Source organism: Anas platyrhynchos, chromosome 2, assembly GCF_047663525.1.
Source record: "Anas platyrhynchos isolate ZD024472 breed Pekin duck chromosome 2, IASCAAS_PekinDuck_T2T, whole genome shotgun sequence".
Taxonomy (NCBI): Eukaryota; Metazoa; Chordata; class Aves; order Anseriformes; family Anatidae; genus Anas; species Anas platyrhynchos.
In genome coordinates, this window is record NC_092588.1 from 107723399 (window position 1) to 107737529 (window position 14131).

Consider the following 14131-nt stretch of genomic DNA (forward strand, 5'->3'; position numbering starts at 1 on the left):
ATTGTGAGAAGTAAGTCCCTGTATGCTGGATTTTGTTCTATTTTCAGAGAAGGGGCTTACATGTTCCCTGAGACTGGGACACAGTGACTGCTGAAAGGACTGACTGAGGTATTTATCTTGTTTATATGCAGATCCTTGCTCACGTAATATTTCAGAAGACGTGACTAAAACAAGTGTGGAGGGAGAACGTTTTGGTAGGTTCTCAACACAAGGCATATTCTTCCTTTGGTTGAATAGGGCAAGCTGCTGCAGCATGGATTCTCCTTCCCATCACTGCACACCAGTAGGCAACTGGGTCCTGGTGGAGAACACCACCTGACGTGGTTAGCCTCTGTTATCCCCTGGCTGTTTGGTGTCATGCTGTTGCCACTACCAGGATTGCCCCATGCTGACACGGTGATGACACTGGAGACTGTGTCTTTCTCTGCAGTCACATCTGCACAAGGTAATTTTATAAAGGTTCCGTTGAACACAACAATCAAGCCAGAAACGTGGATTTAAGTAAAGTTCTCATACTTTTCTGGCATGTATGAGTTAAACTTCAGATAGTGAAGATAGGGAGTACATGTACTTAAAGATTATACTGTTTTCTGTCCTTAAGAGTGTCAACCTTCTCTTTCACCCTGAAAAAGCTTCCTCTCACAGCCAAACTTCTCTGGCTCATCAGACATCGTGAAGGTCACTGTTTCTTTGTCTGAGGAGTGGCACTCCATGGACCAAACCTCTGAAACAAAGAGGTAACTGGCTAGGGACACACTAAGCCACCAGCAGTAAGTTCTTATTAGACACATTAATGTTTCTCATGAGTGGAATATTCCTTCCTTTTCAAATAAAAAAAAGTTTTTTTCCTCTTTTTGTCTCACCTCTCGTGCCAAAGCAAATTTTTAACCTACCCCCTAACTTACAAGCAGCATTCTGTGTGGTCAGCCCAAGTGCAGTCAGCTTAAACACACTGCAAAATATTTGTGCTTTTGCCTTTCTTAGTTCTCAATTGTATTTGCTTTGGATGACTTTGTATATCCTGAGCTTTGTTTTGATTTTCCCATACAAATCAGTCCCAGCCTGGCTCTAGACACCTGATTTTACCTTGTTCCTTCGAAGCCATATTGCAGGGAACCGTTCCTCTGACATAACATGAACAACTGAGCAATGCAGGGCCTGCCTAAGGAAATGTGGTTAACCTTACAGAAACTCTTCAGAAAAGCTGGTTAGCTTCCAGTTTTTGAGTGATATGAGCTGCATGTTCTGGCATCAGGTTTCAGCCCCAAAATGTAGTGCTGTAGTTACAGGACTAAAGGCCTGACTTTGTCCTGAACCCACGGCTTTCCTTTGAGCTCTGTGATTTTTTTTTTTCTGCTGCTGTTGGTTGCTCTGTTGCGGCCACCTGTTGGCTCTGGTCACGCAGATTTAGATAAAGCTCTTTGAGCAGGATCATATCTTGGCAAAGTTTTTAACGATGCCAGGGAAAACACAGTCTTGATTGCTGTCTGGAGTAATAATGCAAATAAGTAGTAATAACTGCGTAGTTCCCTTACAGCTCTAGAGGTGGAATCATGGCAGTTAAAATCATTTGTAATTAAGAAGAGCTTGAAAAGGCATCTAAAACGAAGAAGCAAGTTAAGATGCTTTGGTAATGATTTGCTGGTTTGTTGAAATTGCAGGTGGTTGCAGATTGGTTTGCTCTTACCGTGAAGTAAAACTCCTTCAGCGTGTGCTAGGCTGAATTTATGAAAGGCATCTAAGCATGGCTGGAAATGACCAAAAGCAGGTGCTGCTTTTCCTTGCATGCACCAGATCAGGTAGATTTACGCCGAACTGAACAACTGTTTGCACATTTCCTCAGGCCTGCTTAACCACCCTGTACCAACCAATTTTTCTTCTTCCTATTGTAGTTGTTATAATCAGGCCTTGATAAGAACTGCTGCCGGAGACATCCAATCAGTCCCATGTTATCATCTGGAAATGATTAGAGTCCTCAGGACAGATTGAAGCCATTTTGATAGCATTGATTAGTTCCTTATTTCAAGTTGTGCCATTTTACCACTCATTGTTTTAAAATTCTTGCTGCATTTACGAGGATACTTTTTTTTTTTTTTTTTCATTGTAAATAACAAAGTGTATTTTGTTGTGTGAATCCAAATAAGCTTTGAAGCTTGTGGCTTTGTAATTTGAAAGTCATCTGGAGAGTGTATGCTCTCTTGCCTGCTTTAATCAATGCATGATAATCAATTATCATATCAAAGTGTTCAATTACTCCATAGTGATGTGGTGCTGTAGCTGTTTGGCTTAATTTCCTAGAAGATTCTCAGCACTCTCACTGCAGCATTTAGGTTACTTAGCCGACTGCTTAGAGATGTCTGCTGTGAAAATTAAGCTGGTGCTATTTGAACACCAGCCTCCTCAGAGAAAGCCTTGTTGGATGTTTCTTCAACACCACAAAACTCTTCCTCCTATCTACTTTGTTAGCTAGATGTGTAGTGCTGTTTCCAGCTCCTGAGAAGGGTGTCTTTGTTCTGCCCTTCTATACCTAGGGCAGGGATGCTGAGAGTCCTGGCTCCTTCTTCTTCAAACCTCAACAAGTTTCAATGTTTCCTTGTCTTGCAGTGCACTACCCTCCGATTACGGGAGGCCAGGTTCCTGGGTCAGTATGTTTCATGTTTATTTGAAGGCTGAGGAAAAGAAATGTGAACTGATGAAGTATGACTGCTGCTTAAATCCCGCAGATCTTACAGAGGCCTGAGATCTGTATTTGTGAATTAAGGCTGTCTTCTAACTCAGAACTGAATTGTTGTGTTGCTCTTCTTGCTCTTAAATTTTGCTCCATATTGCTCTTTTTGGAGTACATGGAGCTTAAAAGGAAATCTAATAATTTTTAATGTCCATGTAAGGCTCTTCTAAGATCACTGTGTTTTGAATGCCTCGTGTCCCTGTGGCTATGTGGTACAGAGGTACCATTGTCCCTGTTTCATGTAACGTTGCTAGTCCTTAAGACTGCTGCTGTTGAGTGATGGGCCCTAAAAGGCTGCAGTAGAGCAAGAAAAGTCACCTGAGCCTTTAGGGACTCCAAGAGCTCTGTACTCTGACCACCCTTCCTCACTTCTGGAGTTCCTCACTTTTGGTAAATCATTGACTTAACCTCCAAGAAACCGTCAAGTAGCTTTCCCTTGATTTCAGTTTGCAGTGGCTTTGCAGCCTAAATGATCTCCTCCTTGGATATGCAGAATATCCTTGATATCCAGACAGATACCTACTGGCTGTGGCGTGCTGGTGGTTTTCTGCAGGAGGTAACTTGCATGTGGATGATCTGGTGTTTGGTCCTTCATGAGAAATGAAACCACAAACGTGTCTAGGAAAGGACAGCAGAGAAACAGGACACAAAGCTGTGTTTGAGCCATGTTACATCAGCCTGAAGGAAGGAGAGCAAGAGGGCCTCTGCGGTGAGAAGGTTTGTGAAAACATAGCAATTATCCTCATCTCAGCTTGCCTATTGAGAAATAATCAAACTTGTGATGAGTCTTTTGACCTGTCAGACCTCTGAACTGAACTACAGCTGAAGGGGCTCACTATAAAAAGGTATATGCTGCTGCTTATTGTTGATTTTTAACCGTGAGAGTTCCTCGGGGAAATAGCATATAGTAATAACATCTAATAGTCTTCTGATGAGCATCTGGTGTTGGATTTTTTTCCTTTTAAATTGCATTAAAGTTAAAACTGCAGTATTGTACTGAGTCCTCATTTCCTGTTAGGAGAGGAATTATGATGCTGTATTGATTGGCAAAGCTGTTTCTCATCCTGTGTAAGTGTGTTTAGTGGACAGAACTTCTCTCACAGACACAGACGTACCCTGCCACCCCCCTCGGTTCTGGAAGTTTTCCCCTTTAAATTATTCATTATGAAACCACTGACCCTCAAAATTTAAAACAGAGGAGAGAAGGTATAAAATGCTCTCATGTATGCCTTTGTATTAATTTATGTGCTATCACATCGAATAAAAGGAAATAGCAAGTTAAGCATGTTCAAGAAGCCACATGATGAGTATAATTGATGCATTCAGCCTATAGAACATACATATAATAGTCCATTGTAGCTATGGGATTGGCCAGCCAATATTTTTGCCTTGGAGATCATTACTTAAGCAGATGACTCCTGACCCTTTTCTTTTAGTGCTTCGAGAAGTTTGCCAGAAAGTACCCTTTTGTGCCAGTCAGCCTTTAACATCTCCCTCTGAGCAGCCTCAATTTTTCATTTAACTTTCTTCTGAACATTAATCTGCTTTTTATCCCAAGGATCTTTATGAGAAATAAATTGGAGCCTTTTCAGAAAGGCGATTGTGAAAGCTTCTTCCTTGCTAGTTAAAAGCTTGTCACAACGTAGCAACAATGTGTGTGTCGGAAAGTGGTGTATTTAACAAAAATAAAAAAATAAAAAGGCAGTGGAGCAATGCTGAAGCAACACGCTGTGTGGTTCTGCACAGAAACTCGCTTACCTGAACGGTGCTCGGAAGCTTAATAAATGTGATGCATAGCAGCAGGCGGGAGGGCAGAGACTTACTCTCAGAAAGACAAAGATCTACTTGGACATAACTCTGCAGTTACCATTGGGCTGCATACCCCAGGGTGGCTGGTGGGCAGAATAGGGAAAGATTTACCACCTGAGCAGCAAACCTCGTTAAAGTTCGTGGTTTAAACAGGTGCCGACTCAGGAAGAGTGCTGGCTGTGGGCTTGAGGATTGAAGTAATGCATAAACCGGGTGGATCCTTATCAGTGTTGTTGGAAGAAAAGGCGAAGAGATATCAGTGAAGGGGATGTTTGAACAGGAATGCCAAAGAGCTGGTGAGAAAGAAAAGCCACTGCAGGATGTGTTTGTAAGAATGGAGAATGAAACCATGGAAGAAAGATGTATTGTGTTAGAGCAGTTATAAAAAGGATTTGTGTGTGTGTCAGTCCCATCCCAGTACAGGCATTGCGGAGTTTGGCATTCACCCTGGTTTAAGATTCCCCAGAGGGAGTTTACAATATTGCAGCTCCTTCATCTTCCCCATCTTCCTCCCCAGCTCCTCCCTCCCCTCTCCCTTCCTTGATTCTCTGTCCTCCCCCTTGGACTCAGCTCACGGGTCCCTTGTGTGACATGCTTGAACACTCGAACCTCCCGGAGTCTGCAGTGTTTGCCAGCCAGCACAACTCTTCCCTGCAACCCCATACAGAGTGAGCTTGCACCAGTGGGCAGAGCCTGCAGTGACCCATCCGTGCTTCCCCTGGTGGCAACTGTCCTCTGAGTGCTTCTCAGTACCCAGACCTTACCCGTGAGATGCTCTGCTGAACCTGTGGGATGAGGAAAGAAAACCCAGCTCTGCATCTGAGCTGGTTTGCTGTTTAGTGCTATAGATAAAGCAGTTTCGTTGTAGCTGCATGAAGAGGTATTTTTCTCATCATCTTCCCTCACAAATGGAGTGCAGGTAGGCTTCTGGAATGAATTATATAAAAAAAGACCATATCCTCCTATAAAATAGAATAAAAAAGCCTAATGTCAAGTCGAGTGATAAGGGATCATCTGTGATTTGAGAATGAATATGGCTAGGAACCCCTCTCCCCCCCACCCCAGTAACAAGTAGTGAAAAGCCCTCTAAAATATGGCTTCGTTTAAGTCAAGGTGCCAACAGATTTCTTCCCATTTGCTTTTTTTTTCTGATGAGGCGTTTCTTTGCTCAGTGCACATGACAATACCCATTTTATTAAAACGCACACGCAAATGATGGCTGCCCTTTCTTTGATAGGAAAGAAAGACTTTGGCAAATAATTATTTCTAGTTCTTCCTCCTAACATATGTATGGCTTATTATTTATAGAGACTTGTAATAAAAATGGGAATGATTTTCTTGACCCGGTAAGTTACAGCTTAAACCAATAAAAGAACAAAGGAGGGGGACGTAAGAAGAGGACATAGGAAAGGGCTTTTTTTAAAGAGTCACATGCACAGCTAATAGATGTATCCAGAGAAAAGAGATAAAATATCCCAGATTAATAACTGTGCCTTTCTGCTGGCTTATTGCTTTCTGAAGGTTTTGCTCTCCGTGGACAGAGATCTGTATTAAAGATGAAGTAGTTGCACTCGACATTTTAGTCATCCCAGTAATGGTGGCGACATCTCAGTTTCAAACTCTTGTTCTCCAAGGAAAAGCAATCCTCTATCTAGTGTTTCCAAGGGAAAAATTTATCGGGCTCACTTCTCTGTGTTGCATCTGTACTTGCTGCTCCATTCTTTGCTTCTCGCTGCTTGACCTTTGTTGAGTTAGTCATGTAAAGCAACAAAATGCTGCTTTAAATCCATAAATCTCGGTCCTCCTATTTTCTGTGAACAGGTCCAGCTGAGAAAGTGAAGAAGAAACCTGTCAGGATGCCATTAAAAGCACTGTATATCAGAAACCCATGGGACAGAAAGCCTAGCTCAAACACCAACTTTGTTTTTGCAGAGCGGGAAACGTTGCTTAAATTCATATAGTAAATATTTCTTTGTGTATCATGGAGAGCTTTCATGTGAGATCAGATTAGCTGGAAAACAGGACAAGGCATGAACTTTGCTCTCTCATCACTATAAAAGCAATCGTCTGAGATATTTTTCAAGGAAGCCCCTCAGCTTTTGAGCTAGGCAGAAGTGCATTGCAATTGATCTTAATACTGCATTCTTCAGAGATTAGAGAGCACAGCTTTTAGGCTGATATTTAAAAATAAGGAAATGGCTTAGAAGGAGAGGGAGAGAGATGGGCAGAGATTCAGAAGACAAGAGAAGCAGCGGAGGGAAAAGTTCCACTACACGGGAGAGGGGAAGAGAGACAAGGATAAGTGTGGTGTTTACTTCAAAGAGGTGAAGTAAGATCACAAATGCAGGTTGAAAGAAACACACAAAAGGTAACTGTAGAAAAGTTTGATACTGGTGTAAAAGGAGTTGATTCTCCCTCTTTTTCTCATTTCAGACTAGTTCTAGTCTGGCAAAAGCCATTGCATGCAGCACCGACAGGAAGACGGGACTCCAGGGAGCTGCAGAGGCTCCTTAGCACTGATGTCCCTGAGTGATGAGGTGGGTAAGAGCAGTCGAGGCATTCATTTCTTGGGTATATTCAGGGAAATGTGCATACCGTTCTCCCACAGCATTTGCCAGGGCCCTGCACCATAACACTCCTTGCAGGCATACAGACCAGGCTTTCTGAGCAGCAACCTGGCATGGGATTGTGTTGTCCCCCATCTCCACCTTTGCCTTACACCTCACAGCTCTGCCTCGTGTATGGAAAACCCAGAGCCTGGGGGTAAATGACTCACTCACTGGTGGCAGCAGAGTGTTTCAGCCAGCGAGGCTGCCCATCTTGTACTTTATGAACACTGATCTCACCTTATATATTAAAAGAAATAAATGCATTAGCTGGTGAGCATGCTGGGTCTCTTCCAAGACACACTAGTGTGTTGCTCTGCACACCAGCATGGAAACAATTTGCAGGCTGGAGACCTGGTAAGGCTCCTGCAAGGAACCGTGCCACATGCTCATTTCTCCTTTTGCCTGCAGAGTAATTCTTTATTCAGTGTCTTTTGGTCCAATTGCACCATTAGAGCTTAAACGTGGCCTTCTGACACAGAGAATCTGGGTGAGTAGAGCCACATCAGTTGTAAAATCCCTAGCCAATCTTATTTTTTGGCATGAAGGTGGTTGTTACGGCATTGTTTTTATTATTCATCAAAAGGAAACTTTTCAAAGTAAATACATCAAATACCACATAGCATAAGCTCTTCTCAACCACTGTTTCCTCTCCCTTTTTCTTTTCCCCTACCTCCTATTTTTATAAGTAATCGAGTTGTTACTCCAGAGTCAATTTCAGGTCATCTTTCATTTGCTCAAAATATATCCTTATTGGCAAGCTATTTTCCCCTTATTCAGGAACACACATATTGTTTTACTTACAGCTGTGTGCTGTATTTTATGTTCTCATATAAATGTTATGCCTGGATTATCATAACTAGAGCAAACTGGTTTCAGGGTTTGTTGTTGTTGTTATTTTTAGTGTGTTCGTTGTCCCATTACCTCCTTCCCCCCCCCCAAAAGAAAAAAAAAAAAAAAAAAAAAAGGAGAGGGGGAGATAAATGTTATATCTATCTTTCGGTATCTTTTCTATTTTTCCTAAAGCGACTCCCTTTTTCACATTTCTGTCCAGTAACATACATCTCCCCTTTGTTGTGTGAGTTTCCCTAGTTTGGGGAATGTTGATAGCTGGGGTTTGAGACAGATTAACAGGTAAGCAACATTGCTTCTCTCCCACGAGGGGCAGTAAAGAAGACAAGGCAGGAACGGATTCCAGAAAATCATTACCAGCCATGTAAAAAAGTAGTTTTTCTGAAAAGTTTTGAACTGTTTCTAGTTCCAAGGAGTGGCCCTGCTTGTAGTGTTGCTGGATATGGCAAATAACAGTCCTGCATTCACTTATCCACTGCTTTCTTGATTTTGGGAACAAATCAAATAGAAGCTAATATTTACATATCGAGGGCCCAGTGAGGGAAAGCACCTAAATCCCATTGGCTTCAGCATGTTCTTAAATATTTACCGAAGTGATTAACTTCCTCGAGGTCTTGATGCAAAAGACTGTATTTGTAGCAACAAATATATATTGTTATTATTAATCTTATTGCTGTGTTTCATGGCAACACTTGATACACTACAGAGACATACAGAGTGCAGAAGAGACAGATTTTCCTCTGTTTGGATCACTAAAGACAAAATATAATTCTCGCCTTAGTTTTAGGCTGTCTGTGACAGTGGAAGACCACTGGAGGACATTGTGCTGCTGAATTCCCTGCAGCCTTACTCTTTTTGTATTTTTTTTTCTGTCTTTTCCTTTCCTATATGGTTTTATGCAAAAAGGCACAGTTTGCCCCCAGCCCTGTGGAGGGCAAGACCACATGCACATCTTAAGCTATTCAGTTCGTTAATACGCTATGCTTGTTAATTTGTGAATGATTTGAAGGCTCTCAGAGCACTGAGGGAAATCTCCTGATGGAGATTTTTAAAAGAGACTCTACCAGATTTTTTGAAGCTGGGATATTCAGAGTTTGCAAGGGCTTGTTTCTTCTGAATAAATGTGTGCTAAGTGCTAATGATGCACCGTATGCAGATGTGTTATAGGATGGTGTCTTATATGATGTTTAACCACTGCCTGAGATTCAAGAACTGAGCTGATGTGTGAACATTAGAACCACATCAGGTGAATTGTTAAAAAAAAAAAACAACAAAACACAAACAAAACAACCGGTCTATTCCATTATCCTAACCTCCAAAGAAGAAAATCCCCGTAGGATAAATGCTTAATCATTAAAGCAAACAGACAAACAAACAACTCCTTTGTCATTGGTGGTGGGAAAAGGATGTCTTGCTCTGCACAGCTCACAAGGAACAGCAGGCACTTCTGGTTGCAAGTGAAATTCTGGTTATTTAATATTTTTGGGAGGAAAGAGAAGAGCTTATAGCTGAATGGATTCCTCAGCTGCTTCCTGGCTTGAACTTCAGGATGAACATCAAGTGAAATGCCAGAGTGAATTGAGATGACCAGGCCATATTTGCACGACCCTTCTCTTCCCCAGACTAATTTAGCAATGCCCTGCTCCCACAAGTTCACAAATTGTTCCTGAAACAGTAGGGGATCCCAGAGAATCAAGTTCTGCTCTCCAAACACCTTGCCCTATTCACCTCCCACATTGCCCTGGGGATGTTTACTGCCCTACCAATTACAGCCAGTGATGGGGGCTTTGTTCAGTGGATGTTGATATCTGAACAAACAAAACTAAGGGTCTGGTCCTGATTCCTGGTGTCTTTACAATTTGGTTTCCTGTTGCGTGTTTGTACAGATGTAATGGTTGGTATTCCCCTTTTTTTTAAATAATCATGACCGTACTGGGGGGCAGGAGGACAGGACTAATTCGCAGGGAGTTTTCTCTAGGAACCCCCACTCTGCTCCTGTGGCTCAGCTTCTGTACAAGCCTGGCTGTTCAACCCACTGCTTTGGGTGGCAACTTCTGCTCCCATCTGTCTCCTTCAGCAAGGGGTTTTGATTGCTCACTGCTTTCTGGCTAAAAGAACTGTCATTGGAACAACCATCGCATTTAATTACATCTTGTCCACAGATTGAAAGAACACTTAATGGCGCTTAAAAAACACCTTCAAGGACAACAACTGTGCAAAGAGCATGGATAAATGACCACAGCCTTGGTGGATCCTTTGTACAGGAGGAGATACATCCTGTAAATCTCTTACTTCCCATAACCGAAGAAATGCTCTATTTTTTGCTTTATACCCTGCTAACCACTTGCTGCTCCACTTGCCCAGCGTTGTGTAGCTCAGTCGTTGCACTTCTCTGAGTTGCTCTGGAGGAGCAGTGAATAAGCAGCCCCATGTCAAAGCAGCTGGGAGGACAGATTTGCACTCCTCCCTCACCCTGCTGTGAACTGGGGATTTGGGTCACGGCTCAATCCCTACTAGACCAAACTGAGTGAGCTATGTAAAGCAAGCTGCTTTGCAATCAAACAGCACCGTGAGCTCCTCTAGGACTCCATCCTCCCTGCCCTGGGGAATGCCCTCACTCTCATTTCAAGCGCTTTCCACTAACACGTGTTTGACGTGCTCAGGAGTGGAGTCAGGAGAGTTTAAATCCTTTGGCGTTACGTGGCCAGCAGGATTTGAGGCACATGCTGCTGAGGGCACAGAGCTCCCCGTCAGACTACTTGTCATCATATCCAAATGGCAGGGAGGAAAAAAAAAAGGCTAATTGTATGCTCTCCAATTTTCTCTATTAGGAAGATCAAAAGAATTGCTGCCTTTACTGGCAAATCTCAAGGATGAATTGTGGCAGCCAGACCAGTACTGGTCTGTGTTGAACTGTAGTCACCCAGAATAAATCAGCACTAATTGCAGTCTCGGGCTGTGATTCCAGAGGGGCCGCTTAAGCACCAAACCGTGACCCCGATTCTCCATCTATTGAAGCCAGTGGCAAAACTCCCCGTGACCTCCGAAGGTGCAGGGCTGAGCCTGTACCATTGCCTGCTTTAAAGCCAGCTGCCTTGCCACCTTTCTGGGGTGGGAGGAAGAAAACAGAGAGGATAAAGTGGTGAGGGAGGGCAATACCTTGGCTTTCTGGTCTTTTTTGAACTTTTTTGCAGAAGTTCATGCCAGCTGAGCCTTTCCCTGGATTGCTCATCACCCCTTCACTCAGCTGCATCCCTCCGGCTAGCTGAGATCAGCATGAAGCTGCTTTGGCTCTTTTGGGGGAAACGAGGTGGCTGGCAGCTCAGGCTGGCCTCCCTCCCCAGCTTCATGCCGAGTCCATGCCAAGGCCTGTCACCCAGGCACTGGGGTGATCTCTTGGCCCCATTGGCATCTGTGGCACCAGCCACTTCTGCCGAGGACAAGCAAATTGAGTTACTGCTGCTCTCACGCGAGGTGCTTCCTCTTCATCATCTGTGCCTCCCCCCAGGGGCAGCAGCTGCTGCCATGTGGGTGATCTGACATTGTCATGGATTAGTTGTGTTCATCATGGAAATGCAAAAGGATCGGCAAAACATGGTGTCACAACGCAGAAAAATGCCTATACTACCAAGTTCTATTTTAATTTTGTTCTCACTGAAGCCACCTTTGAAAATAATATGGCTTTATACATAAATGGAATATGTTTGTATAATTTGAGGTTTTCCTAACAAAGGACAGGCAGGAAAAGAAATTCAACTTACAAAGCCTGACTAATCTGGCAATTTTGGAGAAAGTTTTTGCATTGCTGTAAAAGGAGTCACTTTTTCTGAAAGCAAAATGAAGCAAAACAACAAACCAAAACCCAGGACAAAAGTGGGAAAAGTGTGCAGGCCTGAATATGGCCTGTGCGAAAGCAAAGTCATCTTCCTGCCTCTTGCCCATAGGAAATGGTACACAGTGACAAGGAGCACAGGCGTGAGTTGGATATGGGCTTTGAAAGCATGGCCTTCAGCTGCAGGAGGAGGAGAGGACCTGGCAAGGTGCAGGCCTGGCTGCTCCTGCCCCAGTCCCATCGGGTTCAGGAGGAAAGGCATCCTCGTGTATGAAGGTGGCTTGAAAGCTGAGCAAGCAGGGTCTGGAAGTGGTGGTCTTCACTGGGGGATGCCATCCCTCCCCAGGACCTGTGTGAGGACTGGGTGATGCCTCCTGTGCCAAAGTGGGTGTCAGCACAGGGCCGAGCTTTGCCCTCCCAAACCGAAGGCCGGGCAGGGGGTGCCATTTGCTCTGTTATTAAGAGAGATTACAAGCAACCCTGGGTCAGCTGTTAGACCTGGTGCCGCGATGCTGACATCAATCGCTCCCACACTTGACCCCTTCAGGGCTCTTTATGAACACTGGCCAGCTAATCCTCCCCGCAAGGCTGGGGAGGGAGCAGGCAGGCATTTCCCCTCCTCGCTCCTGCCTCCATTTTGTCAGAGCAGCTGGGTGGTGGCTGTCCCGTGTCCATTTCCCCCAGGTGACAGCGGCCAGGAGCAGGCCTGGTGGTGTCCACCAATGCCTCAGGAGATGGCAAGGGACACCACGGGGTGACATAGCCAAGCAGGACACAGGTGAGGACCACAGCCTTGGCTCACGAGAGAGATTTATAAGCAGCACACCACATTGCTGTTCTTTTTATATACGATCGGAAATGTCTTGAAGCCAGATGCTCAGCTGGTGTAAATCAGCGGAGCACCGCAGATTTATACCAGCTGGAGAGCTGGCCCCCTTTGCCCCACTGGGAAGGGGATGGGGGAAAGGGAGAGAGAGGCTGTTTCTGGTAACCTCTCCACCAACCTTCATTCTGGGTAAATGTCTCCATATGTTAACAAATGCTAATTAAAAACAAAAGCATGGACAAGCTCTCAGGATGCATGTGTAATAGGAACGCCCCAGCAGCTCCTGCACGGCTGTAGTCTTTCTCATTCCCATGGATCCCACCTTTTATTTGGTGCTGCACCTCTCTGACTGATATTGAACCTTGTTCCTGGTTCTCTTTTCCAGAGTTTTGCCATGCATGTAATTTTGCTCGGGTGGGCATAGGACTGGTGTCTGCAGACATCTGGGGGCTACCACAAATGTGTCACTGGTCAAGGAGGAAAATATATGATGTTGTTGTGGTGTGCCTCACAGACACGCAAGTAACTGTGCTCATCAACTGGGAAACTTATTGGAAAGATGTTCTGGAAACACCACTTCTTTTCTGGCTTACAGGCACTCATCACCTTCTTTGTGGACTGAGACAGCTCTGAGTGTGATCATTTCTGGGAGCAAAGACATTATACTTAAAAAAAAAAAAGCAGCACAAAAATCTGTGATGCTCTATGCATAACAATAAATAAAGACCAGTCTGCCCTTGAGGTGAAGGGAAAAGTTTCAGAAGTAGATGTTCAAAATATCTGTTTGTACAATGGCTGGAGCATTTCCAGGGAAGGCGATGCATTGGAGCTGTTGGGCTGGTGTTAAAGAGTGACATTTTCAAAGTGATGGATAGGATTTAGTATCTGATTCCTGCACTACCAATAATGGCAGCTGCATGTGCTGTTGTGAAGATGTAGGGATAAATATATATTCTCAATGTGTCATTTCATAGTCAGAACTTTTTGGACAAAAGTCAAGCCCACATGATGTGTTTCCACAGAGACCCTTGCATTTCGAAAGAGGGTCAGTGCATTGATCAGTGAATCACTCTCCTCTACTCAAAAGCCTAAAGATTTATTCCTTTTTTTTTTTTTTTTAAAGTTGTCATTATTTGGATTTGATAGAGCTGTTGTATGTGTTTGTATTAGAACTAGATCCAAGGGTATTGCAGCAAATTGATATGGTAGTGTAACAGAGAGATGTGTCCAAACTAATGAACAGCCTCTTTTTATTTCTCAGTAAGGGTCTGTTCCTGCTGTCTTAAAGTCAGTAGCTAAAATCCCGTTGCCTTCTTGTGGGCCAGCAGTGGGTACAAAATACTATTTTCCCTCCAACCTCCAACCCATTGAGGCAGCCTGATATTTTTTTAGTAGTGAGAAGGTGGTATAAGCAAGAAAATAGGGGTGAGTTGTAAGGCAGCAGTGCAGCATTTGGGCTGTACACGGAATGAACGTAA

At 43.9% G+C, this 14131-nt stretch overlaps 1 long non-coding RNA gene across 6 annotated transcripts in view; it reads left to right on the forward strand.

The window, feature by feature from the left end:
* Positions 1-14131, forward strand: part of LOC110353471 (uncharacterized) — a 73411-nt gene that overhangs the window by 40009 nt on the left and 19271 nt on the right. For 3 of the 6 annotated variants that reach the window (XR_011806872.1, XR_011806868.1, XR_011806873.1), the window contains exons 1-2: positions 1897-3445; positions 6971-7074. This is a non-coding gene — a long non-coding RNA (uncharacterized lncRNA). Of the gene's footprint in view, positions 1-47; positions 109-237; positions 446-1896; positions 3446-4318; positions 4834-6970; positions 7075-14131 lie in introns of those variants that run through there. The other 3 variants (XR_011806869.1, XR_011806871.1, XR_011806870.1) reach the window with 3 other exon arrangements.